This window comes from Podarcis erhardii (assembly GCF_964252035.2).
Source record: "Podarcis erhardii genome assembly, chromosome: W".
In the NCBI taxonomy this organism is placed as follows: domain Eukaryota; kingdom Metazoa; phylum Chordata; class Lepidosauria; order Squamata; family Lacertidae; genus Podarcis; species Podarcis erhardii.
The window spans coordinates 3,458,061-3,474,823 of NC_138506.1; positions in this window are offsets into that span (position 1 = coordinate 3,458,061).

Sequence of the window (16,763 nt, forward strand, 5' to 3'; positions counted from 1 at the left end):
AAGCACGTCAAAGTGCAAGTAGATAAATAGGTACCGCTCCGGCGGGGAGGTGAACGGCGTTTCCATGTGCTGCTCTGGTTCGCCAGAAGCGGCTTAGTCATGCTGGCCACATGACCCGGAAGCTGCACACCGGCTCCCTTGGCCAATAAAGCGAGATGAGCGCCGCAACCCCAGAGTCAGCCACGACTGGACCTAATGGTCAGGGGTCCCTTTACCTTTACCTTACTACTAACAGTACGAGGAAATAACCAAAGCAAAAACTTTGTTTGAAGTAATAAGCTAACATTATAAGGATGACCCACACCAAGTGTTGGGGGGGGGTCACACCTCCCTGTCCTCCAGCACAGCTTTTAGGAGGAGTTCCAAAGATTTTGCTTCAGTTTTGGATTAACTGCATCTTGTCACAATGTCTGAAGCTGCACACACCGCTTCATTTGAACCATGGCTCATTGAAACAAGCCAACTTCCAATTGTGGGTTTACAAAGCTGGTAAAATGAACCACCATAGGATCTGGACACACCAAACTGTGGTTAATTTAAAATCCAAGTGGAAGCTTCCAAATAGGCTTGGGGTGGGGGAGAGGTGTGCAAACCTGGAGGAGAGGCTGCTGTCCCACTCGTAATATGAAGCCACGGTTCAGTATGTGGCACCAAGGAAAATTGCCCACCACAACTAATACTTTCCATTACCCACCCATGTGGCCTGAGTGAACAGGACAGACTTTGCCTGGCACCCAACAATAAAGCTGTCATGTAGATGTCGCTTTCTCCAGCCCCAACTCTGATACAGGTTCCACTGGTCTTTGCATGGTGTTTGCACTTTTGCATGATCTGAGCTGAAATTCTGGGTGTTGACATATTCCTTCTCTCTCTTGGCGAGGACGTGCTTGATGAGTCCCTCTCTCTGTCCGGACTGCGTATGTGTGGAAGGCACAAAGAGCTTGCGCATAGTGTGGGTCATTGGGGTTGCTTCTTGCTCATACTCTCCTTGTCACGGATACGCCTCAGGGAGATGAGAACAGAACTCAAGTAGTCCTTAAAAGCAAGGAGGCGGGAGGGCACAGTACACCTCTAAGGCAACTTACAGCCTGCTTGGTGGCAGCGGTGGGGGTGGAGGCTCCCGGCGGGCACTCATTTGCTGATTCTGCAGGTTTCTTTCCTTCTCCATGAAGTTATCCTCGAATCCCAGAATTCCGGAGGGAAGAAAAGACTTCTGAGGTTAGAGGGGCTTCAGAACCGTTTGGGGAAGTTTCGGGAAAGGAACGTAGAAAATACCGTATTTTTCGCTCTATAACACGCACCTGACCATAACACGCACATCGTTTTTAGAGGAGGAAAACAAGGGAAAAAACATTCTGAATGAAACAGTGGATGTATCATTTTTGTGCTTCATGCTGTGGCCACAGACATGTGATCTGATGGTGAATTTGGGCTGACCCAATGCAAAAATCCTGAGAATCCCTGTGCATCCATGGTTTGTAACCACGTTTTTGCACCATTGCAGCCCCAGGCAACAGTGGGTGCGTGATTTTTTGGGGGCAGGCTGTAGCCATGGACATGCTATGTGCTCTGATGGTGAATTTGGGCTGACCCAATGCAAAGATCCTGAGGATCCATGTGGATCCATGGTTTGTAACCACGTTTTTGCACCATTGCAGCCCCAGGCAACAGTGGGTATGTGATTTGGGGGGGGGGGCAGGCTGTAGCCATGGACATGCTATGTGATCTGATGGTGAATTTGGGGTGACCCAATGCCAAAATCCTGAGAATTCCTGTGGATCCATGCTTTTTAACCACATTTTTGCACCATTGCAGCCCCAGGCAACAGTGGGTGCGTGATTTTTGGGGGGCAGGCTGTAGCCATGGACATGCTATGTGATCTGATGGTGAATTTGGGGTGACCCAATGCAAGGATCCTGAGAATCCCTGGGGATCCATGCTTTTTAACCACATTTTTGCACCATTGCAGCCCCAGGCAACAGTGGGTGCGTGATTTTGGGGGGGCAGGCTGTAGCCATGGACATGCTATGTGATCTGATGGTGAATTTGGGGTGACCCAATGCAAAGATCCTGAGAATCCCTGTGGATCCATGCTTTGTAACCACATTTTTGCACCATTGCAGCCCCAGGCAACAGTGGGTGCGTGATTTTTTTGGTGCAGGCTGTAGCCATGGACATGCTATGTGATCTGATGGTGAATTTGGGGTGACCCAATGCAAAGATCCTGAGAATCCCTGTGGATCCATGCTTTGTAACCACATTTTTGCACCATTGCAGCCCCAGGCAACAGTGGGTGCGTGATTTTTTTGGTGCAGGCTGTAGCCATGGACATGCTATGTGATCTGATGGTGAATTTGGGGTGACCCAATGCAAGGATCCTGAGAATCCCTGTGGATCCATGCTTTTAAACCACATTTTTGCACCACTGCAGCCCCAAGCAACAGTGGGTGCCTGATTTTTTTGGTGCAGGCTGTAGCCATGGACATGCTATGTGATCTGATGGTGAATTTGGGGTGACCCAATGCAAAGATCCTGAGGATCCCTGTGGATCCATGCTTTGTAACCACATTTTAAGTGGGGAGCGAAGGAAAAACAAAGAAGGGACATTAGAGGGGTGTGCAGAGAAGCAGCTGGCTAAGAATGCAGGAGAGGGATTTAACGGGAGGGAGGAAAGAAAGGCAAAAGTTTCCCCCCACCCAAGCCAGCCATCTCTCTCTCTCTCTCTCTCTCTCTCTCTCTCTCTCTCTCTCTCTCTCCCCTCCCTCCCTCCCCCTCTCTCGCCCTCCCCCCCTCTCCCTCCCCCTCCCCCCTCTCTCTCCCTTCCCCCCTCTCTCTCCCTCTCCCCCAGCAGCACCGGAGCTTGCCTGGAGGGGAGGGGCTTTCCCTGCTCTTTGTTCCGTTTCAGCAAACACAGCAACGAAACAGAGGGGGGTGGGCAGTAAGACCCTGAGGCAGAATGCAGGAAAGCAGCCGCTTCCTCTTTTCAGGTTTCGCTTCTCCGTGCAGCGTGCAGCGCCGCGATTTGATTTTTGCATGATTTTTCGGCTCCAGGGACCACACATTCGCTCTATAACACGCACAGACATTTCCCCTTCCTTTTTAGAAGAAAAAATCTGCGTGTTATAGAAGGAAAAATACGGTACTTAACTGCAGGAAAATGTTCCTGCCTCCCCACAGCACCACATTTGTCGGACAATTGCCTCTCAGCTTATGCATGTTTCGGAAGCATTGTGGAGGCAAGAGGTCCTCCCCTCAAGGCCTTTTCCTCTAAAGGAGGTAGACTGATCTTCTCCAATCCTCTGGCCACTGCTGAGTTTTCCAAACTTGCTGGCATATTGCGTGTAGCACCTTAACAGCATCATCTTTAACAAAATCTAATAGTTCAGCTGGAATATCATCACTTCCACTGGCCTTGTTATTAGCAGTGCTTTCTAAGGCCCATTTGACTTTGCTCTCCAGGATGTCAGGCTCAAGGTCAGCAACCACACTACCTGGGGTGTATGAGACATCCATATCTTTCTGGTATAATTCCTCTGTGTATTCTTGCCACCTCTTCTTGACGTCTTCTGCTTCTGTTAGGTTCTTTCCACCTTTGTCCTTTATTATGGTACTCTTTGTATGAAATGTTCCTTTCATAGCTCCAGTTTTCTTGAACAGATCTCTGGTTCTTCCCATTCTGTTGTTTCCTCTATTTCTTTGCATTGCTCATTTAAGAAGGCCTTCTTGTCTCTCCTTGCTATTTTTTGGAAATCTGCATTCAATTTCCTGTATCTTTCACTATCTCCCTCGCATTTTGCTTGCCTTCTCCAAGTCCACCTTTCCCTTTGAAGCAAAATGTCCTTGAAATGGGGGAGAAATGCCCTGCATGAAGTCTTGGGTTTGCAATTTGGGGAGAGGGAAGACTGTCTGCAGCGCTGGGGAGTGGGCAGGCTGGCGAGACCCCCTAGATCTAGAGGCCCTAGGCTTCAGCCTACTTAGCCTATACATAAATCCGGCCCTGCCTATGTCACAGTGACCACAGGCCCATCGATCACGTGCAAGGCATTCTGCGTGTTGGGAAGGAGCCTCCTGTTCTGGGCCAGGGGGAAGAGTGACTCCGCCAGATGGTTGAAAGGGGAGGAATGCCCATCCTCATCTGCTGCAGCAGAAGACTGGGTGGTGGGGTCGAAGCTGATCCCGGGGAGCACGTGAGGAGTCAAGGCTTCCCGCATGAAGGCCTCGCTTCCCCTAGAAGTCCCTGCCTCCTGGTCTGTGTTCACTTTCTTCTTCAGGTACAGCGCCAGCATGTTCTGGATGGTGCACCTGCTTTCGGGGGAGAGCTTGTAGAACTGGTCCACACTAGAAGAATAGCCATGAGACGGGTGAGACTCCTGCAAGGTGTCCTCAAAGTCAGGGGAACATAAGCGCATTTGAAGAGCCTTGCTGGGTCAGGCCAAGGCCCATTCAGTCCGACATCCTGTTGGCATAGTGGTTCCTTCCAGATGCCCGTTTTTGTCGATTCATGATTGTTTCTATTCATGACAGTAGGAGGGCAGTTATATGCAAGACTGTATTCAGTACTGTTCGTGCCTGCAAAGCTTTCGGGACAGACATACTCCGACCCTTCCAACCAGTGCCCCCTAACTTCCAGCTGAAACCAGGTACCTTTTTCATACCACAAATGTTCTTCAGTGGTGAACCATGGCATCTCAAATTCCAGGGGAGCCCTGTACGATGCCAAAATTCAGTGCCCCCACGCCTCTCAACGTCTATTCAACATCATCGATGCGGTGTCCCCTGTGGGGCCCGCAAGGCTTCACGCCAGGGTGACCAAACCAGTTGCACTCCCCTAAATCCATCTAAATGTTATGGGGGGGGGGATTTGTCCCACTTAAGTTGCACTTTATAGCTCAAGAAGGCCCCTCTGGCTGATAATAATATAGTAGCACAGGGGACGCATCACAGAACAACTTGCAAAGCAAAATGACATGTAGTTGGTCCACCACAATTGCAAGATTATTGCATCCTTCAGGAATTGTGTGTCCAGCTCCATCTGAGTCATCATCCAGGCACGCTGTGGAGCTGCCTGGATGAGAGATGGGCATATTCGGCCAGTCAGGGGTGAAGAGCTGGCAAGATCCCCTGTACTGAGCAGAAAAGCAAACTCTTTGGCCTCCGAGATCTCTCCCAACTCTCAGCAGCCCTCACTGTGAGCCATACTAGAGGAATTTTGTCCTGCTTTTGCTGAGCTACAACACAGGAGCGCACCCCCAGGGGGCCATGATGTGGTAACCCTGGCGAAGCATTACAGAGCAACTGAGAAAGCAGAATGATGTTTGCGTGGACAGTCCATTAGAAAGCTGCACTATTATTGCATCGATAGCACATTGCAGAATACGGCCCCCCTCCAGGCAAAAACATCCGTCTGCAGGCACAGTAGCTTTCATTTCGGAGGTTGTGGTTTTACAGCTTCCTTTTTATTTATTTATTCAAAATTATTTATTTATTTCATAAAATTTATACATTACCAGATGGTAAGAAACATCAAAGCCATTTACAGAAAGATAAAACCATAAAATCAGGAAAAACCTACAGTACATTAAACGCTGAAGAAGTGAATACCAGAATAGATCAGAACTCACTCCCAAGGTAAGGGGAAGAGACATGGCTGAGATGGCAGGACAGCTTACTCTATGATGTTAACCCCTTCATGCACTAATTAGACTGAAGCATGTTGGTTATATGAGACTGGTTATCCCACACAACATGCTCTCACGCAACCCATGCCCTCCAACTGAAAACCCATTTCCTGGACAATATCAACATTGTGTTTTGTGCCTGTGAACTGCACAGTGAATATTTTTATTAGAAAAGAAAACAGCCCGGTGTTTCAGCTTCTCAAAGTTGTTTTATTCAGTGCACTGCTACAGCTTGTCACACCCAAAACCTCCAAAGGAATCTGCCAAAGTGCTTTTCCAGGCAAAAGGGGGCAGAGGGAGAGAAACCAAGAACCTCAAATTCACTAGACCAGGGATGGGGAATTGTGTGGCCCTCTAGATGTTGTTGGATTCCATCACCCCTGACCGTCGGCCATGCTGGCTGAGGCAGAAGGCCATTGGATCTGGCAATATCTGGGAGCCCACAAGATTCCCAGCCTCCGCCCTACACAAAAAACCAGGCACTCAGCTGTGAGGCACGCCTCTTACCGGAGGGAGGGTCACTCCAGAGGCAGCTGTGGCATGAGGGTGCTGGATCATGCCTTTGTGGGCACATCTGAGGATTAAAGAGAACCCCCTAGGAAGCGTGCTTGGAGATCTTCCTTACCACGTGGCTCTCTGGCAAAAACACAACAGTACTAACGGCCATATGGAACCACACCTCAAAGCTGGATCAGACTTCCCAGATCCTGTAGCCTACATCAGGAGGAAGACTGGGGCAGAGGGGCCTAGACTGGGAGTCAGAGCTGCTCTTAGGGCTGCATGTCTGAAGCATGGGCAGAAATCTTTGGGTGTGAGGTTGCATGGGGCTGTCTCTTTGTGTTTTGGTGGTGCCAAGTCACCAGCCAGCCACAGGCAGGCAACCAACTGGCTTCAGGGGCAAGCTCCTTTGCAAAGCCAGTCTGACTTCACCAAATGCAATGGCAGAGTGACCATTCGGCCCGTGTTCTGCTTCGCTGTGAAATGGCATGTGTTCCTCAACCCAGAGAACCTCTCGTTCAACGTCAAGCTGGTCTAAGGAAGAAAAGCATAAGAGTTAGTCTTGAATTCCCCCCGACATGTGCTGGGAGATGCCTGCACACCGCACATGTAAAGCACATCTCCTCCCACCCACACCCAAAAAGTCCTGGGAAGAATGGTTTGTTAAGGGTGCTGGGAATCGTAGCACTGTGAAAGGAAAAGTAAGTTTCTTAGGATTCTTTGGAAGGGGTGGAATGCTGAATACACAGCGGCCACATGGACGGATGGACGGACACACACACACACACACACACACACACACACACACACACACACCAGCATAGCTTCAACTTTTAGCACAAAAAGTCTTCAGCCAGATGTCATGCAACCCTTTGGCAGGGGCAACTTATCATTTTATTGATTTTCCATAACAAGCAATTAAAAAGGCGGCCAATCTTGCAAAGGAGTGTTGCCATTTAAACTGCTGGTGTAACGTAGGAACCCGAACAAAGAGAAGGAACCAACTACCCAGAGTCTGCTTCCGATTGCCCTTGTTCTCCACCTCCCTCTATCCTAATCAGCCGCAAACAAGAGTTCAGATTTGAAAGCCTTGTTATCACCTCATTCCCTTCAATTAGCCAGCTGCTCTGGCAGATGACATCAGTTCCTTCCCGCTCCCAATATTCCTGCTCCTAACCTGGATAGCCATAGCCCGGAAGCTGAATCTCAGGGGAACGCCTTTGGGCTGGGAAGGGCTCATCTTTTCTGGGTCTCTTCTCCCCCTCAGGAAGGGGTGCTTGGCTCCTGGCCTGTGAAATGTGCTCAAAATGTAAAGATGTGTTATGTACTGAGTTGAATAGGATACAAACTGCAGCAGTCTGATTGGTCCTGGAACAATAGGATTCAGAATGCAGCAGTTTGATTGGTCCCAGAACAATGCAGCAGTATGATTGGTTGGCAGGAACCACCCAATCATGCTCCAGATAGAAGTGAATCCACAACCTGATTGGCTTACAGTAGAATTCTGGAATTAGCCAATCATGTGCAGCCCATTGTGTAAATAATGTATATAAAGCAGGTACTTTGAGGGGCCATTCATTCATTCCTCCTCACCACTATGAGCTGAATAAAGAGCATGAAATCACTTTGCGACTCTGAGTATATTTCAAGATGCCTTCTTTCCACAGAGCCAAGGGAGAAGGGTGGAATTTGTTATACGCCCAAACCTTCCCACGTCAGAGATGCAGGAGTTGCGTCACCTCCAACTTCCTCAGGGATGAAGCAGCTATGGAAAACGAAACATCCCACCTAGGCACGGTTTCTGAGAGAGCAACAGCAGAAGACCCAGACTCTGGCAAGATGAGCATTTGCCCTGGGGATTCTGGCCGGTCCATGAGGGCAGACAGGGGATGGCTGCGGTGGCCGCCAGCCCCTTCCCACTCCATCTCAGATACAGACCACATTGGCTCTGCCACTCCTTGGCTGTGGCGCCACCTACTGTTGGCCTCCTTGCCTTCCACCCTCCCAGTCCCAATGAGCACCATCCCCCCCTGGTCCAGAGGTGCAGAGCAGTAGTTAGGTGATCTTGCGCCCCGGCAGAACCGTCCAGATTGCGCCCCCTAGCCACGGACATTTTAGCTCTTCTTTCCTCCGTTCCTCCACCCCCCACCCATTCAATTCACCCTGGAAGTACAAATATCGAAAAGTAAAATGTTAGAGGTTCCCCCCACCCCATAGCAATATAATTGGATTCAGCTAGCTGGTCAGTCTACTTTCGGTTTCACTCCTGGCTCCTTGTGAAATTAATACTGCATCAGAAACCTCCCAAGCAGATATCCAAAGTTCTGTGGCATTTCTCCAGTTGTTAATGAGATGTCTCTTCTAGTCCAGGGGAGTCTTTTGATCTTCTTCCAGGAAACCAAGAGTGCAATTTTTTTTAGTCTCCCTTGCTTTCCTGGTGACTTTCAGCTTAAAGACAAACTGCTCTGGAGTGAGAAAAACCCATCACACTCAAAAAGCCCAGCTGGAGGGACCTGGAAGTGTGAGGGAAAGAGCAATTTTGTAGTGGCTTTGTTGCACAGGAGCACCAAGTTCACTAACTGGCTGATTCAGAGTGAATCCCATGCAAAAAGAGTGCAATGGTGTGTGTTTCAGCCAGCCATCCGGCTGCTGCAACTATTCCCTGGGTGCCACCACACTGTCCTGTCTGTGTGTTTGGAAGGGAATGGGAGCTATGCTCCCCCCGGAGACACGCCACTCCTTCTTCCTTAGCTGTGTTGCTCAACAGTTGAGGCAACCTTCACAGTTCTGGGATGCCGAGGAAGCGAACCAATAGTCATGTTCATTTGTACTGGCTCCGTATGACCTATTCTGACAGGTGCTGCCTTTCATATTCACGCCCAAGAGCCTTTCCGCTCCAGAGATCTGGGGCTGAACCCGGGATCTGCACGCCAAGGCTGGAGTAAGAAAGAGCCCTTGCCAGCTGGTCACGTTGGGCGCCTGCATGGAGAGTGGAACCCGGGGGTTTGAGGGGCACCGTGCTGCTCCTGGCAACCCCCACCCAACCCGACGTCCTCCTTCGCCTGAATCCCGCTTCCCCCGGGACGCACTTCCCATCCTGGAGTGGCTGGGGTGGGAGCGCTCCCCACCCCCCTTTCCAGACAGCCGGGATGAGTCATGCTAGAAGCCTGTGGCCTTGATGGGCTTTGTGGCAGCCCATTGCCGTGGCACCCGCCATTTTGCCTCGCCGGAAGTCCCCATATGATGTGTCTTGTGCCGTTGAACCAATCACGCAACATTCCTTCCCTACTAATAAATCTACAACACTTAAAATATAAATCTGGGGGCCTTATATGAAATCCAGGGACATTCCGGGTACGGATTTTGTTGGGGACAGATTTGTAAATCCGGGGACTGTCCCTGGCAGACGGGGACATCTGGTAATCATTCCGTAATAGGGCTTCTCCTGCCTTTGCCAGTATGTTAGCCTTCTCAGCCTCCTTAAAGAGGGAGTTCAAAAGCATTTGTACGTCTGGCCATATGGGATTGTGAGTGGAGAAGATGGCGCAGTCTGGATGAGTCCCTCTGTCTTGCTCTTTGGTCACTGTGACCGAGCACCATTTTGGGACGATCAGGATCTATGGGGAAGGGGATCCACGCAGAAGTTGTGGAGGGAACGGGAAGAGAAGCTTGGTCAAGAGACTGGCTCATGTCAGAAGGAGGCCTGACTGCATCCTTGGCGAAGCCCAGGGCAGGGCAGGAAGGCAGCATTGCCCAGCGGGAAGGCATTCGGAGGCAAATCATCAGCAAGGAGCAGAAAATCCCCTCCTGTTCCATCCAGAAGATTGAAGAATCTCTAGTCGGCATTCAGGTGAGTTCAGCATCCCAGGTCTCTGGGGTGTTCCTGTCCATTACAAAGCTGACTTGAGGCTCCGTCAACTGAGCCCCTACACTCCTTGCGTACATGAAAGGGGCACAGAAAGGATGGGAGGCAGCCTTTTCCTGGAGCCGTCTTACCTGCAGCAGTTCACTCGCTGGCTGCTGACCCTTTTCCTCCATCACCTGGATGATCCTCTCAAGAGAGGAGGGTTTCCTGCAGAGTCTGGCCAGCTGCTCATCCCTTCTCCCTGCAATCTCCTTCTCCACCTCTTCCACATGATTCAGCAGACGCTTTTCTTCTTCTTCTTCTTCCAGGAACTGGCGCAGTTGTCTCAACTTCTCCACAGTCTTCAGCCTCTCCGTTTCTGAGGAGGTCGGAGTGAGGAAGATGGTCAGCCTTCAAAACATCAGCAAGAGAATTAGGATTTGAATTGAACTGCTTCTGAAGCACGTGAACGTAAGCAGGTACTCGCTTGGTGTTAAATAGGGATCAGGCAGACTCAGCAATGGAGAATAAGAAGGTGAAGTTTATTGCCAGGCAATAAGGACCCAGTTTGGAATCTCTTCCAAAAGGAACTGGGACCCCGATTGACAGAAATCCAGAGGTCTTTATACCTGAGCAGATCACAGCAAATCATAAATCATGAGACAATCATGAGACAGTCACGATATTGTCAGCAAGGAATAACCAATTAGCAAGCTTCTGGCCATGCGTCCAGCACCTGGTCAAGCACTGGTCAAACACCGAGTTCAAGTTCTGCTTTCCGATGCTTGTAATGACGCTCTGTCTAACCTCTCCCCTAGTTATGACAGGACAGGGAGTTTGGAGTTTTTGTGGTTTTGCTCTTCCTGTTCTGTGGACTAATTTAGCCTGTATCTGAGGGGATTTTGTACCAGAATCTCTGATTCACGTCTTCCCCATGTCCAGGGTTCACAGAAGTAGTAGGGGAAAGGTCGGTTCTAAACTTTGCTGTTCCAAGCAATGCAGTTAGCTAAGGCACAGCTTCCCTTTGATTCAAAATGGATTTTCAAATACTGTAAGCCTTGATTATGTGTGAGCATATATGAATATATTGATTTCTGATAACTGATTATATGAATAGCATAGGGGTAGCCCTTCTTTCCTTGCCTCATTCCCCCCTTTTCAAGCTCAGAGAGAAGATTCATCTGACTCCTGAGCTTGAACACCACTCTGGACATCAGAATAAACCACTGTTTCCTGCAAGGGGACCTGTTCCTGCACCGGAACTGGTTCCCGATGCATTCGCTCGTAACTATCGTCTTCCTGGTCTTCCTCTGGCTCCTCTGGCACTGGGGGCAGAGCTCGATATATTGCCAGAATCTGGGGGTCAGTAAGATGCTTAACATTGCGGGCTATCATTCTCCTAAGCAAGGACAGACAGCAAGGGATTACAGAAAGAAGCAACAGAAAAATAAATCCTCCTATGGCTAAGGCAGTCAGAAGGCTGTGCACCCACCCCTCTCCTGGGATCCACGACCACATCTTTTCCCAGGGATTCTGAGTGGGTGTGTTGTCAGCTACCAGAGACTGCAGTTTTTGCAGTTCGTCTTCAATTGTCTTGTTAAGATCATGGAATTTAACCTGGCATTGACCCTTTAGGACAATTTTGCAAAAACCGCCCGAACGTGCAAGGAGGTAGTCCAAAACTAATCTATGGGTCATCGTCAATTGGTTCAAATCCTCAACCTCTGCCTGCAGGGAGCGCAAGACACGGGTGGTGGCATTGATAGTTTTCTCCAGCCTGCATGTAAGAGCAAAGAGCGCCACTCTATTTTGCTCAGAAACTACTCCTGGGTATATGCCCATTGAGAGGAATCCTATAAATCCTCCCCCAACGCTCCCTACAGAATTTGACAGAAAAATTTCATCTTCACAGTGTTCGCCTAGGGCTGCCCTTTTCCGTCTGCTTCCAAGGTGGGGTACCTGGAGATTGACCTCCACCATAACCGGAAAGGTAAAAGCCCCCACGCCGACACACTGGAAATTTCCTGGGTGGAAATTTGTCGCCAATCCATCATATAGAAACCAAAGGTTAGGATCTTTAATCATCCAGCCAGAACAAATGGACCCTTGTCCAGTGAAATTAACCGAATACTGAGGAAAGTATGGGTACAAATCTGAAGAGGTAGTATTGCCCTGGGAAGGAGGCATTGTGGGAACCCCAAAGCCAAAATTTATCAGTGCATTGGGTATAGTTTCCCAGCCATCCTTTGTCAATGTGGTACTTAACTTGGGGCCAATACTTCCATTTGGAATTCCATACTCCCGTGGAATGACAACAAAAACATAGGCCTTTTGTGGTTCTGGTGTATCGGATGTATCGGTAGGGGATGTCATTCATTTCAGAAGGTGGGGCTGCAAAGAGGCCACTCTGATTGTAAAGCAGGCCTGCCAAAACAACATCAGGATCCTTGATTAATCCTGGTATTAGGGACATGTCTGCTACCTTCCTTGGGTGTTCATAATATAAGGTAGCATTCTCCCCATATATTTGGAACATGTGTTCAGCATGCTTTATAAAGGCATTACCCACTACCATTGGGCCTCTCTGGAGCCACAAGCACATCAATATGAACAGAAGCTTCATTTTCATTTTCCCCCTGTAGGCCCTCAGGGTTGAACCTTATCAGTTCCGGCTCTGGGTCGGTTTCACTACTGTGATCCTTCTTATATATGCAGAATAGAATGATCAGGACCAGAAGGAGTGAAATTGAAACAATTATATAAGGAAGCAGGTACCAGAACATATCTTTTTGGCGAGATATAGCCTCCCCGCTTGGCCGCACCCAGTGGACTTATTAGTGGTCCCCGGGTTCTGATCGAGCTGGTGGGGTCAACTCACCCTGTATACACTCTGCAACTGCTACCTTGAAGGGACCTGTGGGCGGTGGAGGGAAAAAGGCTACAGTGACCAGTATGGTGTGGGGAAATGCCCCTTGGGGAGGTGGGGAGGAGAAGCTGCGTACGGCTCTCCTTGGTTCCCCTGGCATGTACTCTTCCCTCTGTATGTGAACCCATTGTCTTGGACCTGCTTGTGCCCAATCTGGTATGTAGAATTCCCCAAAAAAGAAAGGAATGTAACAACCGTATGCAGTTACCCAATCCACCCACTTATCACGAATGTCCCACCTTTTATCTGCCCTTGTTATTGTTATTTGTACTAAGGGTTTATATGCAAAGTCTGGCTGAAATCTGGGATTGACTGATATTTTAACTGGTAGGGGTCCTCCCATACGCTGGTGCAGCTCCCAAATCTTCCGGTGTGCGTAGACTCACTGGCTTCCAGGTGCAGTGAGAGCAGACCTGTAGTCCCGTTGCCCGTGCTCCTGCCCGCTTCCGGAGGGGCTAGGTGCAGGGGTTCCTGGTGAGCTTCAACTTCAGAGGGTCAGACGGGTTCAGCTCACAGTTCCAATGTCCCTCAAACCGCTTCAGACGAGAATGATGAATCCACGGGGTTACTTCCGCTACCTTTACCACTGTAGGCGTGGCCAGCAGAACTGTGTAGGGACCTCTCCACCGAGCCGTCAGTGGTTCGCTTTTCCACTCTCACACCCAAACCTGGTCTCCCGGGCGGAAAGGATGGACTGGATCGGCCAAGCTGATGGGAGTGCGTTCGAGACACCTCCTGTTTAAATCAAGAGAAATACGACAAAGAGCCTGGATTTGCTCTGCTGTTATCTGTCCCCCCACCTGAGTTAAGTCTGCTGTAATTCCCGTGGCTATTGGAGGGGGTCTCCCATACAAAAGTTCGAAAGGAGAAAGTTTCAGTCTCTTTGTTGGTGAACATCTGATCCTAAACAAAGCTATAGGCAACAAGTCTACCCATTTACAATGAGTTTCCTGGCACAATTTTGCTAACTGTGTTTTGAGAGTCCGATTCATCCTTTCTGTTTTTCCTGAGCTTTGAGGTCTATAGGCCGCATGTAGTTTCCATTGTATTTGCAAGGCTTTGCATACACCATCCACTATTGATGCAACGAAAGCTGGACCATTGTCACTGCCTATACATCTTGGTAGACCAAACCTTGGAATGATTTCTGTTAGGAGGTGCTTTACTACTTCCTGGGCTTTTTCTGTTCTAGCAGGATAAATTTCAGGCCAGCCCGTAAGAGAGCATGTGAAGACCAAAAGCGCTTTAAACCCTCTTGCCTTGGGCATTTCCGTGAAATCCACTATTAAATTCTCCATTGGCATTAAGCCTGTTTGCTGTATTCCTGGTGGAGGTACTGGTCCTTGCTTGGGGTTGTTTTTTGCACACAGAAGGCATGCGCGTGATACTGCTTCGGCCAGCTGGGATATCCTAGTTATGTAAAATTGCCTATTCAGGCTTTCCCGCAATGCTGTGGACCCATAGTGAGTGGACTCACGATATTGTTTTACTATGTCCCTGCCTAAGGCTTCTGGGACAAATACTTGCTGGTCTGGTAGGATAAACCATCCATCCTGTGGTGGGATTCTGTACCCCCCTTCTTGTAGGGCCCATTTTGCTTCTGCCTCTGTGTAAATGGGTTTTATTTGCTCTACATCAACTGCTGTAGGAAAAAGAGAAGCGGTTATAGAGGCAGGTGGCGGTGGCAATAGAGCAGCCCGTTTTGCAGCTAGATCTGCAAACTGATTTCCCTTTGCTGTTTTTGTGGTTTCCTTGCTGTGGCCTCGGCAATGTATGACCGCAACCTTCCTTGGAGCCCATACAGCTTCCAAAAGCGCTTCTAATTCCGGGCCATATTTCAGCGCTTTTCCTTCTGCCCCAATGAGCCCTCTTTCCTTCCACAAGGCTCCGTGGGCATGTAAAGTTAAAAAAGCAAACTTTGAGTCTGTGTAGATATTTACGCTACAGCCAGCTGCTAGCTGAAGAGCTCTGGTTAAAGCCACAAGTTCTGCTTTCTGCGCTGAGGATGAAATTGGCAGAGGCCGTGCTTCAATGACGTCAGTTTGAGTAACCACAGAATATCCAGCCCTCCTTTGCCCCTCCTTTATGAAGCTGCTTCCATCTGTGAAATATTCCACATCTGGGTCTTTTAAAGGCTCATCCTGCAAATCTGGACGGCTAGAGTAAATTGCGTCCATTACTTGAATGCAATCATGAGGCTCATGTTCCACTGACCGAGACCATGGGCTCTTGGGAGCCTAAAGAAAGAGTTGAGCCCGGTCTGTCCTATGCATTCTCATTCTCATATTCCTCCAATTGCGCTAATCCAACAAAGTCTCTGCTACTTCCTCTGTTCCTCACATATCTTCCTGCTTGCATCCTTCCACGCTGCGATCCCCATCCACGTCCACGTCCCCTCTGTTCCCTGAATCCACCTTCTCCCTCTGTTTCCCTTGCATCAGGGCACTCCTGTTTCCAATGACCTTCCTTCCTGCAAATTGCACACTGATTTCTTCCCAATGGCTGTCCCCTTCCTCTTCCTCTTCCACGTGCCCTATTTGAACCTCTCCCTTGGGCACCTGCATCAAATGCTGAGCCTTGGCTGATGGCTGCAGCCAAAAACACTGCCTTTTGCTTCAATTCCCGAACTCTGTCCTTCTTAACCTCATTTTCCCTGTTCAAAAAAACATTTTCAGCGATTGCTAGGAGCTGTTCCATTTGCAATGTTTCAAAAGCGTCTAACTTTTGTAATTTTCTCTTTATGTCCGAAGCACTCTGAGCCACAAATGCCGCATTTACCATTTGCTTACTTTCTGGGGCTTCTGGATCAAAAGGGGTATAAATCCTATATGCCTCCATTAAGCGTTCCAAAAAAATGGAAGGAGATTCATCACTAAGTTGAACAACTTCAGAGACTTTAGAGATATTTGTAGGCTTTCTGGCAGCACCCTTTATACCCTTTAAAACTTCCTGCCGATAATTGTCCAAGGCGTCCTCATCCCTATCAGGGTCCCACCCTGGATCTGAAAGTGGATATCTGGCACGAACCCAAGCATCCGGATTATTTTCAGAATTGGGCACCTGGGCTTTGAGATTGTTATCTGCAGTGGAATCTATTCTTCTCCTTTCCTCAGAGGTGAAAAGAGTCATCAAAAGATGTCTGCAGTCCTGCCATGTAGGCAGATGGGTTACCATAATGGAAGCAACTAAATCCAGCATGGCCTGAGGTTTCTCTGAAAAGGGTACCGTATGTGTTTTCCAATTCAATAAATCTGTTGTTGTAAAGGGGACGTATTGGAGTGTGACAGTTCTTACAGGCCAAGGTCCAGTTGGTCTGCCCTGCCCATCCACAGGACGAGGATCTTGGGGCCCTAAGATTGCCCTCAGGGGAAGCATCGGCGCTGGTGCCCCCTTGTTATTTCGTAAGTAATAACCTCCCTTAGGAAAACCAGGCGAGGCCGGGCTTTGAGATGTGCTAGGCAAATCAGTTTCTCTCATTTTTAGGACCAATTTCTGCCCAGAATCTGTAATAGCATCCATCAATTTCCATAATTTTGAACTGTCACGGCTTTCTGGGGTTTTCAATGAATTAATTTGTTCTCCCCATGCTCCAGACATTTGAAATGTGCTGGTTCCTCCTGCCGCTCCCTCTGCCTGTGTCTGCCAGGCTGACATGTCCTGGTTGAATTTTTCCTCGGGAGGGGAGGGTAGCGTGCTTTGATCAAAAGCTGTAGTTTGTTTTGGCTGGGAAGGCAAATCTGGAAGGCTAGGCACATCCAGAGATGCTTGAGAAGGTGGGGCAGCCTGTAAGGCACTATTTGTGGCTTGCAGATAATTA